Here is a 23,213-nt window from a genome sequence, read left to right on the forward strand (position 1 = left end):
CTATTACAGCTGGGTCTTATAAAGTAGCTATAAAAAGGTAAAGGTTCCCCCGCACATGCGTGCTAGTCGTTTCCGACTCTAGGGACCAGTGCTCATCTCCGTTTCAAAGCCGAAGAACCAGTGTTTGTCTGAGGACATCTCCGTGGTCATGTGGCCGGCATGACTAGATGCCAAAGGTGCACAGAACGCTGTTACCTTCCCACCGTAGTGGTCCCTATTTTTCTATTTGCATTTTTACGTGCTTTCGAACTGCTAGGTTGGCAGAAGCTGGGACGAGTAACAGGCGCTCACTCTGCTACGCAGCACTCGGGATTCGACCCGCCAAGTAGCTATGGAACTATGCATAATAATTAATGTAGCAGGTAGGGATACTGGCTTAATGATGCAGACTGAGGATAAACAACTAGAGAAAGTGACTCAGAACTCATCCTTCCATCTCACTAACCATGGTCTACTAACCTTTTTCCAAGGATATGTCCCCATAATGCACCCATTGTCTCATCCTTGTTCTCATCTAAATTAATCTTTAGCCATTCCATTTTGAAGGAATGTTTTCTGACTTCTCTCAAAAAAAAAATCCTATTGTAGAAATCATGTACAAAGCAGTATGTTTTGCTGATAGCCTCACCATTTTGCACAATCAGATTCTTCCACATGATGTTGCCAGTGGCCACTATCTGTCATCAGTGCCATTCCCTCCCATCATTTATCACCTTGGGGTATTAGGAATATTTAATCAAACTGTGTCCAAAAATAGTGCAGATGATACCAATATCAATAGAGGGAAATTGAACAAAGAGTGAAGCAACCTAGAACTAAGGAGAAATTTCCCTACAGTAAGAACAATCAACCAGTGGACCAACTTTTAGAAGTTATGGGTGCTCCAATACTGTAAGCTTTTAAGAAGGGACCAGACAACCATTTGTTGAAAATGGTATAGTGACTTCTGCTTGAGCAGGGGATTGGACTAGAAGAACCTCCAAAGTCCCTTCCAACTCTATTCTGTAAGAATTATATCATTGGGGGAAGAACATGGATCCCAGATATCACTCAGTAAACCATGCAAGCTTTTTGCTGCTTGTCCAACTCTCCTCTTCTGTTCTAATAAATTGTTAGTGGTCCCTTTTTCGGATACAAGTTTACCAGAAGTGTTCCAGAAGTCCAGTAGATTCATGGTCAGACATTGAACAGAGTACCTTTCCAGTAGCAACCTATCTGGCAACTAGAAAATGATAAATTTCCCAAGCACCTATCCACCCTTACCTAAGCTTGCTTTACCAGTCTTTAAAGTGAGCAGTGGGTTGTGGTTTTCCCCATTGAGATGACTGAGAGGCCTAAAGTCACAGATATCTACTTAAATATCTGGGCAGAACTCATCACAAAACCTTGTTACTGAAGCAGACAAGAACTCAGCTGTCAGGACAATGAAAATTATTTCAGCAAATATTCTGGCAACCCACAGAGTGGAGAAATGCATTCATGCCTGAATGAATGCACATGAACACAACCTTGAAGAAGATTCCAACGGATATGTAAAAAAAAAAAGGGACAGCTACAGAAGTTAAAATGGAGATGGCAGTCCAATTTTCATAGTTTATAGAATGTCCATCCACTTATAGAATGGTTGCCTATGGCAACAATTACCTCCCCTTTGATCTAAATATTTTTGTATTTGGAAATTTAATTGTCATATGGAATCTTCAAGACTTACATGTCCTATGAGCAGATAGTAGTATCTAAATCATGAAAATAAAATAAAATAAAATATTTCATTAGATATAAAAACAATACTTTAAAAACCAACAAATTGAGTATTGCATACTGTTTGAAGGATCACAGAATAACACACACCTGTGTTGTTATGGGTTGGAAGTAGGGAAGAAGAAAGCATGAAAAAGAGGATGAAATACCTATAGATCATTGTCATTAGCAAATTCAGTATGATGTCAACATTCCTTCATTGACGACTTAGATAGCATATGTTATTTCAGCAAGGAGCACATTTTAATCTTAAGAAGGAAAATAATAAGGTGAAAAATGTTTTCTGTTATAGAACCCAATAGATACAGTTATCTAAAACAATTAAGCAAGACTCTCTAAAGTGTTTTTGATAGCCCTGACTAGAATTTCCAGGGACTAATGCTGGAATATTTATTTTCCTTTATGATGTTTGTAGTGCAATTTTATTCCATGAAACTCAAGTTAGCATACTTGGTTCTTCTGTATATCTTGTTTATTTTTATTATTATTATTTTTTTTAAAAATCACCACTGTATTAAATATATTAGGGAGGGAGAGGTAGAATGAGAAGATCTAAGGTTAATCAGTGAATGTTGTGGCTGAGTAACATTCTTACTCAGATACTCTAGTGAGCATGCTTATAGCTTTCTCACATTGTAATCTTTAATCCAACCCATCTCTTTCATATCTTTGTTGTGTAGCCCACAAACAGAGAAAGTTATCCAGTCACAAAATACTATAGTAAAGGATGCATGATTTAGGGTCATGAGGATTTTATTGCCTTCCTATGTTAATGCTAGAAGTTTCTAAGCCAAGATTTGAACACAGAACATAGAATAACAGAGTTGGAAGGAACCTTGGAGGCCCTCTAGTCTAACTCCCTACACAAGCAGGAAAGTCTATACCATTTCAGACAAGTGGCTGTCCAGTCTCTTCTTGAAAGGCTCCAGTCACAACTTCTGAAGGCAAGCCATTCCACTGTTTTAATCAATGAATTTCAATTAATGATTTCAGTCAATGCTTTCAACCAATAAAACTGGCTTCTGTTAAGAACTGGATACTTCTGACTTCAAAAGCAAATGCAAATATGGGGGTATAATAGTCTATAATAGAGAAGCAGAAACAAGTGGACATGTAACAAACTCCACATACTGCATCACAAGGAAAACCTTTCCACAACATTGTTGTAACTCTTGATATTGAAGTTTAAGACAAAAGTCAGCTCATGAGATCCATAAGAAAGGAAATAAGCCCCCCAAAGTTCTATGCTGCTCAATTACCACTCATAAATTAATGGTAACATATACCTCAGTTTACAAATAAACTAAGTGTTAAGAAATTTTATTGCAGAGTTAAATCCTGGGAAAGGGGAGGAGGAATTCATGCTATATTGCCTTCAGTAACTATTCTCTTCATTGCTGCTTTGTAGGACAGAAACATTGATACCTTCATAAATTACTTCAAATGACTGGCTCACATAAGCATAATTATAAGTTAAGAGCTGCAGCATCAAATGATAATTTGATCCTTGAATCAGCCATCCTAAATCAAACACCACTGTCAGGCCCAAAGAACTGAGAGCAGCACAAGGAGTTACTTCTGAATGGTTTCTTTATTCTTGTTTACCTACAGACAGAATCTTGCCAGAGTAAATTATATGCATGTCTATAAATATTTTTTGTTAACTGCTAGGGAGAGTCTGATCTTCCCCATCCTCTGTCCACCATAAATTCCAAGCTTCACTATCTCTTTGCCTTTTGGAAAAAAGCCTCTTGTTCCTGCAACTGCAAACTAGACTCCACCACAACCACAGAGCAAATTCATACCTTGAGCATCTGAGCACACCTCTAAAGGACCAGAAGTCTCTAACCGATGGCAGCTGCTAATATTTTAGATATTGCTCTAATCACATTGGCTATTGGTCTGCTGTGTTTGGGTATTTACACTAAGCTACAAACAAAACAAAACTTCTGAAGCTACTTTATACTCTCATTTCTTCTGCTGCTGCAACAAAATGTCAGGTTCTTCTGGAGGATGAATTAGTGCAAAATTGACCAGTGGCATTTGGATGAAAGACTTGATAAAAGCAAAGTCCCAGAACTGAGCACAGAGTCACCTGGAAGTTAGTTCACCAACTCCAGTGAATTTCAAGTATGTGTGCTGGTATCAAAGGATTTTAACTTCTCATTATGACATTGACTTTATGAAATGTAGACTGATTGTACCATCTGACATAGTTTCAACGAGTACATTTTTTTACAAGTTCATTCATTTAGTGTGGCCCACCTACACAGGGCTGTGAACCTATCTTTTGTGTGGTTCTGAATAGTATTATTATACCAAGTTCTTGACCTTTCTAACTTTTTGCTTGTCTAATACAGTGTTTCTCAACCTTGGCAGCTTTAAGATGAATAGACTTCAACTCCCAGAATTCTCCAGTCAACTAGGAACTCTGGTAGTTGATATCCACCCATCTGAAAGCTGTCAAGGTGCAGGGGTGTACCAAACTGCCAGTTCGCGGGCCGGATGAGTCATGCCAAAACTGTGCCCACCCCATTGCCAGCAATGGGGAAAAAATGTGATACCTCACAACATGTCACATGATGTTGTGAGTTTGACACCCCTGAGGTAGAGAAAGACTAGTCTAACATTATACATTAATTTTTAGTATTAATATTCTGTGGCTCTATTCCTACCTTTGCTTGAGCTTCCATAGAAATTCATGGCATCAGTATAAGTACAACTCTCTTAAAGCAGACCTTACAATAGATAATGGAAGCTTCTAAAGCTATCAACCTAAAGTTATTTTAAATGCATATTGTCAAATAATCAGCATTTCAGGTTAAGATATCACCTTTCAGCTATAGCACAGCATAAATGAAACTGTCCAACCAGAACCTAGTTTGAAGATTACATTCTTATAGAAAAGTGTGCCTCTAAATTAAGAAGACAAAAAGATAATAAACAAAGTATGCTGAGCGTTCCTGGAGATATACATGTTATATATTAGTGATATTTCTTTCCCTATAAAGTCTGAAATCAGCACAAGCTGTATAAGCATATTCAAGCAAAAAGTACAAAGATATACATAAGTCTTTAGAGAAACTCTCTATGTCAACGTTTTCATTGTTTGATGTCAATTACATGGTCCTGCTAGCACTCAGTGAATAGGGACACCACTGCTAATGTATTATTAAGCAAAAATAACTCAGTACTTAAGAATAGTCAAAGACAAAAAAAATCTCTTCCTTTCCATTTAGTATTGTCAATTTATGACCAGAAAGTTAACAACTGTTCAAAGTTACAGCAGAAGCTGCTTACAACACAGTTTTGCAATTTTGACATGATTATGTGACAACGATTAACAAAGGAAACTGGTGTTTACTTCCAGTTTCTAGAAAACTGCTCCATAATTAATAACAACGACAACAATTGCAGCCTTCACTTAACTGTGGTATTTGCTTTATGACTAGCACATTTGTTTAATGACCACCACAAATAAGGTTGTCTCATGTTGACCTGCTTTTTCCGTCTATCCTGACCTATGACCTAATTGTAAGAATAAATTACAATCATACCTGGAGGAGTATCTATACCACTTTCTCATATGGAATCCTAGGTTGCTCTAGAGAATCTTGGAAATAGGAAATCCCCACGTATTAAAACCTTGTCTGTGCAATATTTCAAAATTGTTTCCAAAAAGCTGTTTTAGAATCTGCAGGACCATAAATGTAGCCCTACTCTACATCCCTTTAAATCAGCCACATTTTTCACAGGCTTGCATTGCTGCCTTCTGCTGCTGTCACATGATTTCAGAAAATGGCATGGGTGCTGTAAAGAAATGTATAGAGATGCTACAATTATTGCTCCCATGTGCTCCATATCACTTTCTGAAACTGAATTTAAACTATTGCACATTCTATTAAATGTCTTATGCTTTTCTTTACATTCTTGTATTATTTCTGTATAAAAGCTGAGCTTTTCTGTAACCGCAAGCATAAGCATGAAAAGCCGTATTCCAAAAATAAAATTATCCTCATTGTCATCATCATCATCATCATCATCAAAATCAGTGCAATAATTACTCCCCCAGGAAATCTCTCAGTTGGAAGCAAAATACACACAGCTGCCAATAGAAATTACACAGATAGTAGTAAACCTCCAGGTAACAGTAGCTGATGCAGTAATTTAGGATCTTGTATCAATAAAGTTTCAAACAGATGCCAAATGCTTATTTGATTTTACCAGTATAATTTATTTTCTCAGATGATCTGATGATTCTTGCCAGATACCCAATTCAAAATTTGTTCTAATTCTACACAACTTACTTTCACTTTTACGAGCACAAAGCACTTGCTTTTTTATTGCTTATTTCAATTTAAGTTTACATAATTTAAGTTTGGTAAAGCACTCCAAGAAGGGACGCGGTGGCTCAGTGGGTTAGGACGCTGAACTTGTCGATCGGAAGGTCGGCAGTTTGGCGGGTCGAATCCCGAGTGCCGCGTAGCAGAGTGAGCGCCTGTTACTTGTCCCAGCTTCTGCCAACCTAGTTGCACCACCCCCTAGAGTCGGAAACGACTAGCACGCATGTGCGGGGGAACCTTTACCTTTACCTTTAAAGCACTCCAAGATGTTCACATGAAAGATGCTATTTAGGTGATTAATTTCTCTTTTAGTTGGAAAGTGAACATTATAAAAATTCATTGTAAGAAATAGCTGGAAATCACAGAAGATTTTTTTCCCCCTCTTTTCCCATCAGCAATATGTAAAGTCATCTTTCAAAACTATAGGTGATTAGGAAGATTCAGTAGCCACCTAAAATAATAGGTAAAGTCTTAGCTCAGTCCCCATTAATTAGGTGGCTTGAAATTAAAAAACCAAGGGTTTTTCTTGCAAAGTCATTTGCAAACCAAGACAGGTTTGAAGAGTGAAGTCCTTTGTTCCGTTTTAACAAGACTGCCACCAAATCAGAGAGAATGGGCATGATTATTTGAAATCATTCTCTTTCAGTTGCTTGAAAACTTCCAACTAGCAAAATGTAATCAATAACAAAATAACAATAATAAACAAGCAGGTGAGTTGTACTGTACTAACTTTCTTTTTGCTATATGTAAGCCAAATTCTTTTAAAATATATATCCACATATAACAGCAAAGCTGATATGCACATAGACAGAAACAACTAATAACCATACAGAAGAAGTGAGCTAAAACTATTGAGAATTGCCAGCATCATCCAATAAACAGAAAAAATAGAATAACAGAGTTATTCTAGTCCAAATCTCTGCATGAGCAGGAAACCCTATACCATTCCAGACAAGTGGTTGCCCAGTCTTTTCTTAAAACCTCCAGTGATGTAGCACCTACAACTTCTGAAGGCAAGCGTTCCACGTTCTCACTGTTAGGGAATTTCTCCCTAGTTCTTTTTTCCTTGATTAGTTTCTATCCATCGTTTCTTATCTTTCTTTCTGGTGCTTTGGAAAACTGAGGAGCTGCCCCCTTTTCTTTGTGGCAGCCCCTCAAATATTGGAGCACTGCTATCATATCACCCCTAGTCCTTCTTTTCACTAATCTAGACAAACCCAATCCCTGCAACTGTTCTTATATGTTTTAATCTCCAGGCCTTTAATTATCTTAGTCGCTCTTCTCTGCACTCTTTCCAAAGTCTCAATATCCTTCTTATATTATGGTGACCAAAACTGGATGCAGTATTCCAAGTGTGGTCTTAGTAAGACTTTATAAAGTGGTTCTAGTACTTTATGTGATTTGATTATATTCCTCTGTTAATGCAACGTAGGATTGAAGCTACTCTTTCTAATCTTCAAGTTCATAATCACAAGTTCATTTTTCTCTTTTTTAAACAAAAAGTTCATAAATGGTTTTCAGACACTAATAAATATGATTGTTGTTCTTTTTCTAATCAGACAAATTAATTTTGCATCTCTGCTAGTTCTGGTATCTTCACCCACCATTCTTCCATTGTGAATATTTCACAAACTTTCCACTTTTGCACGTGTTATCTTAGAGCAAGAATCATATATAAAAATAATCTTCTGTTGATCCTTTCTAATTGACTATCCATCAATCCCAACCAAAAAAAAAATCTAGCATGGATTGAATGTTGATCTTTACAATTCTTACTAACTCTACTCCAAATGCCCCTTCTGGTCAGTAGAAACAAAAAAGTTGAAAGGATTTACACTTCTGAAATTACATGCCCAACATCATCTAACTTCAAATGAATCAGGATGAAATCAGAGTTCCATTTTTTAAATATGCACATCACACCAAGCAGGTGTCAAAAGCTATACCTTTTCTGCATTTTAACTGAAAGAATAAGCTTCTGTAGAATATATTTTGGACTTCAGTTTCATTTGCATGATTTATATTCCACTTCTCAATAAAAGCCCTCAAGGCTACTTACAAAACCTAATAAATTCTGATAAATGGATACAGTAGCAAATAAACTGTAAGAGAAAAATAGCCACTGAACTGATGTAAAGGCTCTCAATGTCACAACTCACCACCCAGAATTACAGGACCCACAAAAAATAATTAATCAACAGACCATATCTCTCTTCCGCTCTCTGCGAGAATAGGAGGGATTAAAACAATGCTTGTTTATTGCTTTAAGAAATTTGTGTATTTCTTTAAAAAAAATCTCAGATTAAGCCATGAACATCCCAGGAGACCATACTAAGAGAAAATTCATACTAAGAGTTGGAATGCCATGAGAGAAAAGCCCATTTGTTCTGATTTGGTCATGGTAGGAAAGGCCTCTGATCTAAAGATTTTCTCAACTGATAGAAAAGTCCATATGGGATAATTCATTTTTTTTACATAATGTTATTTTTTAAATAAAGTATTTTAGACTTTCATAGAACCAATTGATCTTGAATATAGAGTAGAATAATGGATTCACTTAACTACCATGGCATTCATTTAATGACCATGGATTCACTAACCAGCCATGGTGATTTGTTTAAAAATTACCACAAAAAAGGCTGTAAAATCAGGCTAGTTGTGTAGTGACCTGCTTTACAAATGTCCCAGTGTATGACAGTAATAGGCAGTCTCCTTTAAGTTCATAAGTCAAAGACTACCTATATAGTACCTGTGAGTTTTAGATATTATCCAGCATCTCTTGGAAGCATGATAAAAAATTAGAGCTGCTCAGATTTTAATTTACAGACTCTTGAAGTATGTTGCTCAGTCCTATATCACTGTGTTTTAATCTGATGCTATTAGAAAATCCAAAATATTATCAACTCTTTCAGAAAAGGAAAAAAAGGAAGCATATCTGGCACATTTATAACAACTATGCATTAAGGTTCAATCTAAGAGCACCCTCAGCCATCTAGTTGAACTTTAAAAGTACAAGCCATTCAACAGAGATTGTCTCACTTTCAAGATCGGATAAACTATTAAGCACAACAGTACCTTGAAATTAAGTATGCAAATTCCCATTCAGTCTACAACAGAGTATTATGATGCAGTGGTTAAAATGTTAGAGTAGGGCTGAGGAAACCTAAGTTCAAATCCTCTATCAGCTACAGAAGTTCAGTGGGTGGGTGATTTTGTGCCAGTTTTCGTCTGTCAATGCATCCAATTTCACATGACCATTATGGAAGTCCAAAGTAATAACTAAGAAATGCCATCACAGCTCCTGGAGGAAAAGCAGGCTCTAAATCTAATGAATAAACAAATACATTATTCTAGGCATCTCATCAGTTATCCATGGTGACATGTAGTTTAGAGGAAAATAAATTAAAAGTTAACTGGTCTCACATCCAAATTTTATCCATCAGTGCATTATTGACTGTCTTCCTTTATCTCATCTATTGCTTCCTAGTCAGCAGACGTTAACAGAGAAACTTTCCTAAAGTTGATGTCCTCCAGAGATGTTGGATTTCAATACCCATATTTCCTAGCAAGGATGGAAGCTAACAGATTCAGAGAAGTTGCATAGAGCTTTATTAGGTCCATTAAGCCACTTATGTACTCAGGCAAGAAAGCACTCAGGATCATTCAGCACCAATTACTTATCTTTTAATTAAGATGTACTTTCGGGTTGAATGTTTTTCACACAGTAATTGGCCACTGGGAATCTAGAAAAAAAAGGAGGGGGGGAGTGGTGGCTTTGCAAAGACTGAAATCATCTGATTGCTGCCCTAAAAAAAGTCTTCAACAATAATTATTTGAGCTGACTAGAATAACATTAGAGGCCAAAAAAGAATGCTCTTTATTATAATATGTCAACATTATGTGCTTCAACATTTCTCTTGTTTTCTATTCCATGGGTCCCTCTGCTCCCTAAATTTGAAAATTGCTTTGCTTCCACATTGTTTCTGTGGAATGTTCTGGATGAGGTTAATCAATATTCAAGTGAGGTATGTGAAAAATGTACCTTATTAAGACAAATAATTGCAATAAACATTCTCCTGAAGCTCTGAAAGCTGATAATATGCTTTCACATTATGGATGGCTATATAAATTGCCATTTGAAGTTGCATGTGATAAGCTATAATACAGAAATTATGTGCCTATACATGCACACACATAAAGTGGATTAAAGTAACCTAAATTGAAGCATTTCTTAATTTTAGTTTGCTTATAGAGACTGTTACAGAGACAGATAGGAAAACAAAGTCATGTTGTTGCCAGGATTTGTTATGTTTATTTGGAAAAAATATTTCAAATGCTATTTTTAAATATCACCATCAAAACAAACCTAATCCGTTTCCAATGGTGTTTCCCCAATATCTGATTTTTTTAAAAATGCAGATTATTTCATTAATTTAATTTCTATAGAAATATAAATAAAACTGGCACTATCTGAATGAATATTGTAGTTTACTACAATAAACTAATTCCTAGGAAGTTTTACATATAGGTTTTTTTTAATTATTCCATTTATATCCCGCCCTTCTCCGAAGACTCAGGGCGGCTTACAAGCTTAGCAGTAGCCTTCATTCTATGTATATGCCTGCTTATTAGGGCTTTCGCCGCCCCCCCCCCAGTGGCATTATTACAAAGTCAGCTTAATTGCCCCCAACAATCTGGGTCCTCATTTTACCTACCTCGGAAGGATGGAAGGCTGAGTCAACCTTGAGCCTGGTGGGATGCGAACCTGCACTAATTGCAGGCAGCTGGTGTTACTTAAGGAGGCATTAGCCCACTGCTCCACCAAGGCTCCTAGTTGTTGTAAACATCAACAGAAACTATTCAAGATTCTTCTCTTCTCATTGCAGTGAACCATGGAACCGATCTTGCTGGTTAAATTCAGAAGTAAAATCTTTAGTAGTGTTTTCCAAAGGCATTTTTAATAGGAGTCCTAAAATATTATAGTGAACATGACACAATGCATGTGCAGTGTTGATGGTCTGAAGCTCAGCAGAAATGTATGGGCTATTTTCCATTGCTTTCTTTTCCATTGCATTCTTCCCCTAGGTTACCTTTATTTAAAAAAAATATATAAGGAAATCTAGTGCTGCAGTTTCATCACTTTTGCCCCTTTAGAAATGATAAAATAGAGCATCATTGCAAGGAAGAAGAGGAGGAGGAGGAGGAGGAGGTGGGGGAGCAGGAGGAGGAGAGGAGAAAGAGGAGAAAAGTAAGAAGATCAGGAAATAAATAATAATAATTGAAACAAACATGCTTCCAGGCATCAGACTAGCAATATTCTATATGCATTATCGCTGAACTGCTGTTAATGGTACTGAAATTCTAAAAGATTAGACACTAACAAGCTGGTGAAAAAAGATTTTATTTTTTGTTGTACTATTGTGATTGATTGATTTTAAAAAATATAATTTTTGCATGTATCTAGATTTTGGTGTTTAACCTTCTCTCTCTCTCTCTCTCTCTCTCTCTCTCTCTCTCTCTCTCTCTCTCTCTCTCTCTCTCTCTCTCTCTCTCTCTCTCTGTTTGTGTGTGTGTGTGTGTGTGTGTGTATGTGTGTGTCTCCAGAAGGACCCATTTATCCACAGGAAGACAGGAAAGTGTAAATATTGTTCAGCTGTTACCAAAGTGCCTTGTCCAAACAGGATTTTCTTTAGCCAGTTTAATTGAGCCTAAGACAAGACCTGCTGAAAGATACATTATAGAGAAGCCCATAGTGTGGCCCAATTTGCAAGGCTAATGTCATGTATGATGAGATGCATAAAGATGCACAGAAATAGAAAAGAAAGATGAAAACTAAAACTACCTAATACCAGGCAGTTGTCTTGCCTTTGGCATGAAAGAAGGTGGTATATGGACATAGTAAATGCCATTGTTTGTGATACCTGGTATGAACATTTATAATGAAGAAGAGTTAGAGTCCAACTAATAGAAAGGTATATACATTAAATAGCCAGAGTAAGGTCATCCCATAATATTAGGTTACATTACAGTGAATTCTCCATGATCCAGTTTATGAATGGAGACCACATAATCTGTGTGGGCTGTGTAGAGAGAGTTTCTTCCTTTAAATTTCTGGGAGTCTACCTCTGTGAAGATCTGACCTGGAAAGTTAATACAACCCAGGTGGCTAGAAAGGCCCAACAGAGGCTTCACTTTCTCAGGGCCTTGCGGAAGAACAGGGTAGAACAACGGCCTACTATACTTTACCGGTCTACTATAGAGAGCGTCCTCTATATATGGTATTGTGGTTTGGTATGCTGGTCTGACAGCCGCGGATAGGAAAGTATTACAGAGGGTGGTGAGTACAGCACAAGACATTGTTGGCTGTCCCCTGACACCACTGTGAATTGACGGCGGGAAGGACGAGGGAGACGCGTCTTCGTTCAACAGGTTTATTTAGTCAGCCCGGACAATAGAACAGGGGGGGAAACATGCTTTATATAGACAGCTGTCAAACGGGACAGCAAATCAGCAGGGCGTATTCTTCCCGCCAAGAACAGGGGGCCAATCGGTCAGCTGTCAGGGCAGAATCTCCCCAGCGACAACGCTAGCGAGTTAGCCAGGGAGGGGATCCCGTCAGCTGGTTTTGGCGGGCGGCCGGCGTTTTGACAGCTCGCCGCCGCTACTGCGCATGCGCCAACTTTGACAGCTTGCAGCTGCCGCTGAGGGCTAGCCGCGGGTTTGACAGTTCTTGTTGTAACGCGCATGCGTGCCGTTTGACAGCTGTCAAACGGCCACGTGTACTTGTGGGCCGCGTGTGCGGCTGCGCATGCGTAGTCTATTGACAGCTGTCAGTGCGGCCGCGTAAAAAGCGGCCTATGACAGCTGTCATTATGTTTCTGAATATAATGCACCCCTTTCCCCCCCCTTGAACTGAACACATAACTTGAAGTAACTTTTAACTGGTGTTGGAACTGTTTGGTGAACTTCCGGCCCATTCGAATTCCGATAAGTATGCTGGCGGCCTCTTCTGACGAGTGGATCTGCGAGGTGCAGGTTCTTCTATGGTTGCGGGGGCTTCTGCGGGGAGAATGGGCGGTGGGTCTGTATGGCAAGGGATATGCCTCCTTAAGTAACACCAGCTGCCTGCAATTAGTGCAGGTTCGCGTCCCACCAGGCTCAAGGTTGACTCAGCCTTCCATCCTTCCGAGGTAGGTAAAATGAGGACCCAGATTGTTGGGGGCAATAAGCTGACTTTGTAATAATGCCGCTTGGTGTGTGTGTGAAAGCCCTAATAAGCAGGCATATACATAGAATGAAGGCTACTGCTAAGCTTGTAAGCCGCCCTGAGTCTTCGGAGAAGGGCGGGATATAAATGGAATTAAAATAAAAATAAATAAATATCTTCCGGGTAGGTGGTGCTGGGGGGTTCAGAGTTGTCTGCCGCCACTTCTGGCGTGGTGGTGTTGGGGGGTGACCGGGGGCGAAGCTGGTCTGCGTGTCTCCTAAATGTGAGTCCCCCGCCCACGTTGATGGTGTATGACAGGGGGCCGGTTTGATCGAGAACCACCCCCTGGGTCCATTTATCCCTTCCCCCATAATTTCGGGCCCAGACATTTTGTCCCTTAGTGAATGTTTTGCGTGGCAAATTGTTGGTTTTTTTGGCCGCTGGCCTGTCTGGGTGCAGTCTATCGAGTCGAGTGACCAGTCGGCGACCCCATCTTAGTTCAGCCGGAGATTTCCCGGTGGTGGACACGGGGGTGGTGTGGTGTGCGAGAAGGAAGCAGGCGAGTCGACGGTGCCAGTTTCCGACGATCATTCTGCGCAGGGAGTCCTTGGTGGTCTTCACCATGACCTCTGCGAGGCCATTACTGGACGGGTGGAATGGGGCCGATGTTGCGTGTCTAATACAGTTCCTCCTCGTGAAGATCTGGAAGTCACGGGAGGTAAATTGAGGTTCGTTGTCAGTAATTATGACATCTGGAAGACCGTGGGTGGCAAAGACTCCCCTTAGTGCTTGGATGGTGGCCTCTGATGTGGTGCTTGAAACCGGGAGAACCTCCAGCCATTTAGAGTAACTATCTACAATGATTAAAAAGGTTTGTCCCTGGAATGGTCCTGCATAATCGAGGTGGATGCGGGACCAAGGATTGGAAGTGATTTCCCATTTGTGAACTGGGGCGTGTGGAGGGGCGGGTCTGGTTTGCTGGCAGAGATAGCAGCCGGCTACATGCTGCTCGATGTCCCTGTCTAAGGATGGCCACCAGACATAACTGCGTGCCAGGGCCTTCATTTTTGAAATGCCAGGGTGACCTTCATGTAGTGTTTGGAGAACCCTGGCCCTGTGGCATGAAGGGACTATTACTCTGCACCCCCAGAGGATGCAGCCTAAGTGTGTTGATAGCTCGTGTCGTTTTGCAAAATATGGTTGGATGGGGGGGCAGGGGCAGGATGATTGCCAACCTGATGTGACCCATGAGAGTACCCTGCTGAGGGTGAGATCCCTGCTTGTAGCGTGTGCGATGTCTTTTGCTGTTACTGGGCATTCTGCGAGTTCTTGTATGGCTAGGACTTGGCCGGCTGGGGCTGGGTCAGGGTCTATTTGAGGCAGTGGGAGCCTGCTGAGGCCGTCCGCATGGGACATTTCCTTTCCAGGCTTGTAGATTAGTCGATAAGAGTAAGCAGATAGGAATGTCGTCCAGTGAAGCATTCGCGGGGATAAAATTTGCGGGGTTTGGCGGTCCCATGTGAATATGCCCAGGAGAGGTTTGTGATCAGTATAGATTTTAAAGGGTCTGCCATAGAGGTAATCATGGAATTTCTTAATTCCAGCTACTATAGCCAGGGCTTCCTTATCTATTTGCGCATAGTTGCGCTGGGTTTTTGAAAGTGTCCTAGAGTAGTATGCGATTGGTGCTTGCGTGCCATCGTTAAGGGAGTGGCTGAGGACTGCCCCGATGCCATAAGGTGAAGCATCGCAAGCGATGCAAAGCGGTTTGGTTTCGTTGTAGTGCGATATGGTTGTATCGCTAGATAGTAATTGTTTTAGCTGTTTGAAACTATCGTTATGAATTGGGGTCCACTGCCAGGGGGCTCCTTTGTCCAGGAGTCTATGGAGTGGTTCCGCTATTGTGGCTTTTCCGGGCAAAAATGAGTGGTAAAAGTTTAGGAGCCCCAGGAATGCCTGGAGCTCCGTTTTATTTTTTTGGGGGGGTGCGGCTTGTATTGCTAGTATTTTAGCGTTGGTGGGGTGAATGCCTTTGCCGTCTATTTTGTACCCCAGGAAGTCTGCAGAGGGTACTCCAATTGAGCACTTCTCACGTTTCAATTTTAATCCGGCTGCACGGAACCTTGTGAGGACTTCGTGCAGCCTGGTTGCTAGTGAGTGGGTGGAGTCGCCCGCGATGAGGACGTCATCAAAATACGGGCAGACTCCGGGGATGCCTTTGAGGGTTCGTTCCATGACTTCCTGGAATATTCCAGGCGCCACAGAGATGCCAAATTGGAGGCGGTTCACTTTGAACGCCCCTCTGTGCGTCACTATGGTTTGGGCTTCTGCGGTTTCCCTGTTCACAGGGAGTTGCAGGAAAGCATGTGCTAAGTCTAATTTGGCAAAAATTGAGCCAGACCCAATTTCTGAGAGGACATCTCTAACTGATGGGACTGGGTATGCATGGGGATTGAGTGCGCGGTTGAGGGTCGCTTTATAGTCCGCGCAGATTCTCACTTCCCCGTTGGGTTTGACAGGTGTCACGATGGGGGTTTCCCAAGTTCCGCTGTCAGTGGGTTCTAGGACTCCTAACTTGAGCAAGCGGTCTAATTCCCTGTCTATTTTTGGTTTTAGGGCGAAGGGAACTTTCCTGGCTTTAATTCTAATTGGTCCGACCTCCGGTTTGAACTTGAGGTCGATGGGGAGGCCGTTGTATTTGCCTAGTGAGCCGTCAAACACATCCGCGAAATTTTTGCAGATATTTTCTAAAGAATTGGTGTGGATGCGGTTTGTCCCTTCGAGGCAAATGCCTAATGCTTCAAACCAATCTAACCCGATTAAGCTAGTTCTTGGTTGCTTGGTTATTTGGGCTGTTAAGTGGCCTGAGAATTTTTTAAATTCTACTTTCAGAACGGCCTGTCCCTTTAAATCTATCTGCGCACCTTGAAAATCTGCCAGCATGACCCTGGAGGGTTGAATGGGGATGTGGTGATTTGTTCTGTTGGCTATTCTCTGGAGGGTGTCCCCTGACAGGATGGAAACGGAGGATCCTGAATCAACCTCCATTTCACAGGGAATTCCCTGAATTTTGACCCACGTTCTTACTTTGGCTCTGGGGATGTTGTTAGCGGGAGCTTTTGTTAGGGAGCATACGGACCCTACAACCCCCGGGGGAGGGCGGGGAGGGGCGATCCTACCTGCGGGGATCTCATCAAGGTCGTGGAGGGTCTCCCGGTTTAGGCTGCGACAAGCTGATCGGATGTGGCCGGTCTTGCCACAGCCGTGGCACTTCGCGTTTCTGAACCTGCAGGTAGCTCTGGCATGGTTCCTGCCGCAGCTTGCACACTTCGCCCTGGCATTGGTCGGCATTTTCTTCGCGTTGGGGGCTGTCTGTCGGTCTTGGTTGCGGTTCCTCTCCCGGCCGGCGACCATTCGGTTGAAACGGGAGAGAATTGCATCGACCCCGGCGTTAGGCTCCGAGGGTCCTTGGTCAAGCTCCCGGGCTTGATGGACGGTGGTGCCCGAGTTTTCTCCAAACGCCTCAGCCTCGTCGCGATGGCTGTCCTTGTACGCCATTATTTCTAGAGTGAGCTCTGCGAGGTCCATTGTGGGCCTTGCCACAAGCTTCCTCTGCAGGCGCGCGTTTTGGAGACCGGCGATGACCTGATCGCGAATTCGGTCCTCCAGGTCGGGGAAATGGCACTTGCGGGCGGCGTGTCTGACGGCCGCGATGAAAGCGGTGGAGGTTTCACCTGGTTGCTGCTTCCGTCGGGAGAAGTAGAGTCGCCAATACAGCTCCGACCGCCTTGGCATGAAGTGTTTGCTGAGGCGGTCAGTGAGCTCGGCATACGGTATCGTGGCGACTGGGTCTGGGCTGCAGAGGCCGACAGCGATGTCATAAACTGCCGGCCCGCTGAGGCACAGGAGCGCGGCGGCCTTGTGGCGGTCCTCCGTGATTTTGTTTACGAGGAGGTACCCCTCAACCTGGCCCCAATGCAACTCCCATCTTTCGGGGTGCCGGACGTCGAACTCCCTCACATGTCCTAGGTTCGCCATGCTGGGTCCGCGGTACTTAGGGCACCCGGATGGTTAGCTAGTCCGGTCGGTGACTTAGCTAGTGACTTCAGCGTTGACCGGACAGCGACTTCCAGGGCTGTGACTTCAGCTAGTACCGGGATCCCACCTTCGTCGCCAGGTGAATTGACGGCGGGAAGGACGAGGGAGACGCGTCTTCGTTCAACAGGTTTATTTAGTCAGCCCGGACAATAGAACAGGGGGGGAAACATGCTTTATATAGACAGCTGTCAAACGGGACAGCAAATCAGCTGGGCGTATTCTTCCCGCCAAGAACAGGGGGCCAATCGGTCAGCTGTCAGGGCAGAATCTCCCCAGCGACAACGCTAGCGAGTTAGCCAGGGAGGGGATCCCGTCAGCTGGTTTTGGCGGGCGGCCGGCATTTTGACAGCTCGCCGCCGCTACTGCGCATGCGCCAACTTTGACAGCTTGCGGCTGCCGCTGAGGGCTAGCCGCGGGTTTGACAGTTCTCGTTGTAACGCGCATGCGCGCCGTTTGACAGCTGTCAAACGGCCGCGTGTACTTGTGGGCCGCGTGTGCGGCTGCGCATGCGTAGTCTATTGACAGCTGTCAGTGCGGCCGCGTAAAAAGCGGCCTATGACAGCTGTCATTATGTTTCTGAATATAATGCACACTGGATGACATCGCCAGGGCTCGTTGCCTTGGAAGAGTAAGGAAAATTCTCAGGGATGACTCACACCCTGGACGGTATCTCTTTACTCTCCTACCATCGGGTAGGAGATATAGGAGTATAGCCAGCCGTACCAACAGGCTGAAAAACAGCTTTTATCCGTGGGCTGTTAGGCTTTTGAATGAGAAATAACTTTTGTGAATTTTATGCAGAATTGACTTGGGAGGCTGGTGTGTGGTTGGTTCACATGGTGTAGTAAGATGGAGGGTTTGTTGTCAATGTGTGTTGGGGGGTGGGAGCACAAAGGGAGGCTCAGCTAATCTCAATGTACACATAGTTGTACTTTGACAATAAAGGTTCATTTCATCTGCTTGCCCCAAGTTTATCTGAACATCACAAAGTAGTGCCCACTGAAGGAAGATACAATGAACATTAAATAATTGTGCAATAATGCTGACCAGTAATTATATCAATTGCCAGTCATAACACAGATCAAATTTTCTGCTTATAGTGAGACAGACAGAATAATTAAATGGAGATCACCGTTAGTCACTTGTTTTGGTTAGTTACTTCCTAGTTGCCATTTAAAAATACAAGTACTGATTTAAGAGAATTCACAAGTCAGCCTCTGCAAGTTATTAGGGAAGCTTACTTGAGTTCAGAGACCTTGGTCTTTGGCGGTCCTGCTTCAGGTATTGGTTTTACTCCTTCACCAGCTGTAAGAATATTAATTGAATTCATGTCATTTTCTCTGTCATTCCTATGCAATAGTTCTAGACTATAATAATCTTACTTAGTTTGGGGCTATTTTAAATAAATAAATAAATAAATAAATAAATAAATAAATAAATAAATAAATAAATAAATAAACCTTTATTGTCAAAGTACAACATGTGTACATTGAGATTAGCTGAGTCTCCCCCCTTGCTCTCTCCCCCCAACACACAGTGACAACAAACCCTCCATCCCACCACACCATGTGAACCCACTACACCACACACCGGCCTCCCAAGTCAATTCTGCATAAGATTATGTCCCATTTAAAAGCCTAACAGCCCACGGATAAAAGCTATTTTTCAGCCTGTTGGTACGGCTGGCTATATTCCTATATCCTATATTTTGCATTCTTTTGGTTTGATCACTATAATTGTGCATGTCAATGAAAGATACTTTGTTGTATCTAACATCAAACCTTATTGAAGAGGACATTTTATCCACAGTACCCTAGCATTCCCAACAATAGCTGCCATTAGTCCCATAAGAATCCCACCTAGGATCCCCTCCAAAGAAAAGAGAGAAAAGATATCCAAATGCCTTAGAGGCAGTGGTGGGATTTAGCAGGTTCATACCACTTTGGTAGAACCGGTAGCTAATTTTTTGTTGCCCAGGCCCATAATGGACTTCCAGAAGCAGCATCCACACAGAGAACCGGCTGTTCAAATATTTGAATCCCACCACTGATTAGAGGTGAAACAAACTACAGTTCAGGATGTCATGGAAAAACAGAAGCGAACCAAATAAAGTACATTCTGTGAACCTTATGTATATTTTCTAACTAATGAGTAGCACTTACTATACAATTCACTGGTAAAAATATTTTTATTTGCTATCATATTTTAAACTATCTTCCTTAGAATTTTTTTCCCATAAAACCAGCCCATATCTAAACAAGATGGTGGCTTGAGTTTATCAAGACTGGAAAAGATGTTCAGAAGACATTCATAATATTTTAAGGGCTGTTTATTTTTGTTGTTCTCCCACTCTGTCTTGCATTCAGGTAGATTAATCACTATGCTTTTTTTGGCTGCACTCTTTCCTCTCTGTCTTGTGGAAAATGAATTTCACATGACTACTCACAGGCAAATTTGCTTAGAAACAAGAGGAATATTTCTGGCCAAAATATACATCCACCACAAGGGAAAGACTGCAAGCAGAAATATCCTTTTGGGATATTTCCAAAAATATATGGAAATATATTTATATATATATATGGAAATATATTTTGGATGCTCCTAGTCTGAGGTGAATAATTATCTTAAAAGAAAAAAAATAGGCTGTCACGTTTAAACATGATTCAGTAACTCACGAAAAATCTGATTCAGAACAGTGAACAAGTTTATTGTGGGTTACCGAGGCCACTTAGCATGTCAGAAAAAGACTGTGGTTTTCAGGTTTCTTTTGATGACACCAAGGATGTCATCAGTGACTCTTTTCACACCATAAACTGAAAAATATAATTTTTACCTGAGAAGGCCAGGAGTTCAGTTCCAGCCTAGCAACTTTCAGGGGAAGATAAAAAAAAATATTCAGTTGCTTTATTTATCTCAATATTGATCACATTCTTTATTCCAGCCCATACCTGGAGCTCATGGGGATTATAATTCAAAATATCTGGACAGTACAAGGCACGTAAACATTGTCTGAAGCAGTGTTTCTCATCCTCAGTAACTTTCAGAGTTATGGACTTCAACTCTCAGAATTCCCAAGTCAAGTCCACATCACTCTAAGTTGCTGAAGTTGAGAAACACTGAGAAATATTTTATTGATTGACAGCATTTCTGCAGAATTTTAGACAAAGCACTTTTCCAAACAGTTTCTCCAGTTCTAAAGACAGGTGTTGAACACCATCCTTTCTGCCTGGAAAGCGTCAGTTGAACCGCTAAACAATAGTCTTTTCCCCAGACAAGGTACTGTATTTCTAAAATTAGAGTTTTGAACAACTTTGAAGGAGAATTTCAATTTGATGAAGCTTCAGAGCAGCTCTTCTTTAGAGAACTTTTCACGTTGCTTCAATCAAGATAGGCTTCTGAAAATAGTCTTGCTCTTCTTTACACTTGATGGGAATTGGGAGGTGAATGAAATGGACCAATTTTTAATTTTAATATTTTAATTCAGAGCATCCAGGCATCATTTCACATACTTTTGCTAAACCAAACATTGTATTTCAGAAAAAAGCTCCACCCAGGTTTTTTTTTTTTTTGATAGGTAGTTTCTAGTTTCTGACACATTTTCTTTATTATATTACAATTCTATGCATGTTTATTAAGCATATCCTATTAAGCTCCATTAATTTTCATTTCTAGCAATTAGTTTAGCAGTGGAGACTGGAAGTTTTACTAATGATCTAAACCATTTCTTTAAAATTTATTTAATTTATTTAATTCTGTAGCTTTCCATTTCAACCAATGACTCTGGGAGGCTTATAGTTCCAAAACTATAAAAACAATTAAAACAAAAAATATTTAAAATAAAAAATCCAAGATAGATATATACAGCAGTTATTTACACATAGTCCATATATATAATCCAGATTTATATGAACTGTAGAGAAAGACAGCCACATGTCTGAAATAAAAATAGGAGTTTTTAGGCAATGAATTATTGTGTACCATAAGGTAAATGAGCAGACAGTCCATTGTGCAGATAGTGACAAAGCATAACAACTGCTTCCTTTGAACAATTCTGCTTGCTAAAATCTCATCATAAGCTCTTGATGTCGATGAAAATTACAATTCAATTATGTCTAGCCTCTAATAATAGCTAGTAGAGCTTTAATCTTATTTATTCATTTGATCTTGTCCTCCTTTAATTGGGATAATTGTTGATTGTTAACTTTCGCTTTTTCAATTAACTTAATTATTGGATGGTGTTGAGACTGGTTTGAATACTACCTCTTATTATGACATTGTGGAATAGTTGCAACTCTATTAAAATCAATTGAGCCACAGTTACTTTGTTTCTTTCAATGATCTGGAAAATAATTGATGTATTAAATAATTAAAAGATACATACATAAAGCTTTTTTTGCATAGATGTCAAAAGTATAAAATCACATAACAAAGGGAGAGCATAGATAGTACAAACAATATTAATATGTGGAAATCCTGCATCAACCTATCTTAAGCTGATACATATCCTTAGTCATGATCAATGAGAATTTTGGATGTTGAAATCCACCATGTATGAAATGAACCATGTAGAGTAAAGCTGTCATACATGAATGGAAACTATAAAAAAAGTAATTCTTGGAGAATCACAGTCAGAACCCTTTGTACTTAAATCCAAAGTCATGAAGAAATAACAATGTAGAAATAGAAATGAACTTTTGCAAAAGTTATGTCATAGGAAAGAAACAGACTAGTTTACCTATGCCTGTGAGTTAGTAATTACTTAGGAAAGATGGTTATCCCTAATTCTGTTTAGAAAAATTATCCTGCAATTTTTCTTACTACTTTTCATTTAATCTGACAAAAAGAAAAAAAAAAGAAATTACTTTCCAAGTTTATTCAAAGGAGAAGAGCATTTAAAAAAGATCTCATGGGTGGATAGGATATTTTTGCAAGGGCAAAGGCAAGCCATTCATGCTGTTTTGGGCCTGTAGGATCATTTTTCAAATATTTGCAGCTTTCAAGATTTCAGTTAAATCCCTTTGGACAATATAACAGGGGTTTTATCTTTGTATTTGGATTGGGAAGTATGACCAGGTATTGTTGTGATTCAGGGTCAGCCTGTGGGTTCGGCAGTTGGGTCGGACGACTCAGAGGAGGACGAGGGGGGTGTTGAAGAGCTTGCTGATGAGAGCCCTCAGCCAGGCCCCTCCCACCTGGTCACGATGTAGACCCAGCTGTGTGAGCCTGACAGCGTGGATGAAGATGGCCCTGTTCAAGGACGCCCGATGCAGGAGGCAGTCAATCAGGAGTAAACAGAGGAAGGCAATGGGGCACCTCGGAAGGAGGCAGAGAGAAGCCACGCCCTAAACTGTATAAAAGGGGAATGCGTGGGAGGGCTGGTTTGTTGAAGGCAACCGCTTGAAAAGCTCCTGTTTCTTGGTTCCTGTCTTGTTTGTTTTTGTATCAATAAATTTGGCAGGCTTAATTCCAGCCTCTTGCCTTCTTGTAAAAGGGGTTGTCCCTGCCTTTTCTGCAGGGCCGGTAGCAGGCTGGTACAGAACAGGTACAGACTATCAGAGTGTAGCTCAACAACTGTAGTACTCCCCGTGTCAAAATCCTCATGGCAGCTCACAATCTGGCAAGAAAGAATAGGCAGGTTCATTGTAATTATTAAGGCTACAACATCCTGAAAACTAGCCATGCATAACATGGTCCTTATTTAGCAGCGAGTATGTTAAAACAAGGTGTCCTGTCCCAGTCCACATGCACATGCACACAGGGAGTTTTAAAGACTTTATTGAGGCATTACATGCCCCTACTAGTAT

Source organism: Vipera ursinii (genome assembly GCF_947247035.1).
Source record: "Vipera ursinii genome assembly, chromosome: 3".
Taxonomy (NCBI): domain Eukaryota; kingdom Metazoa; phylum Chordata; class Lepidosauria; order Squamata; family Viperidae; genus Vipera; species Vipera ursinii.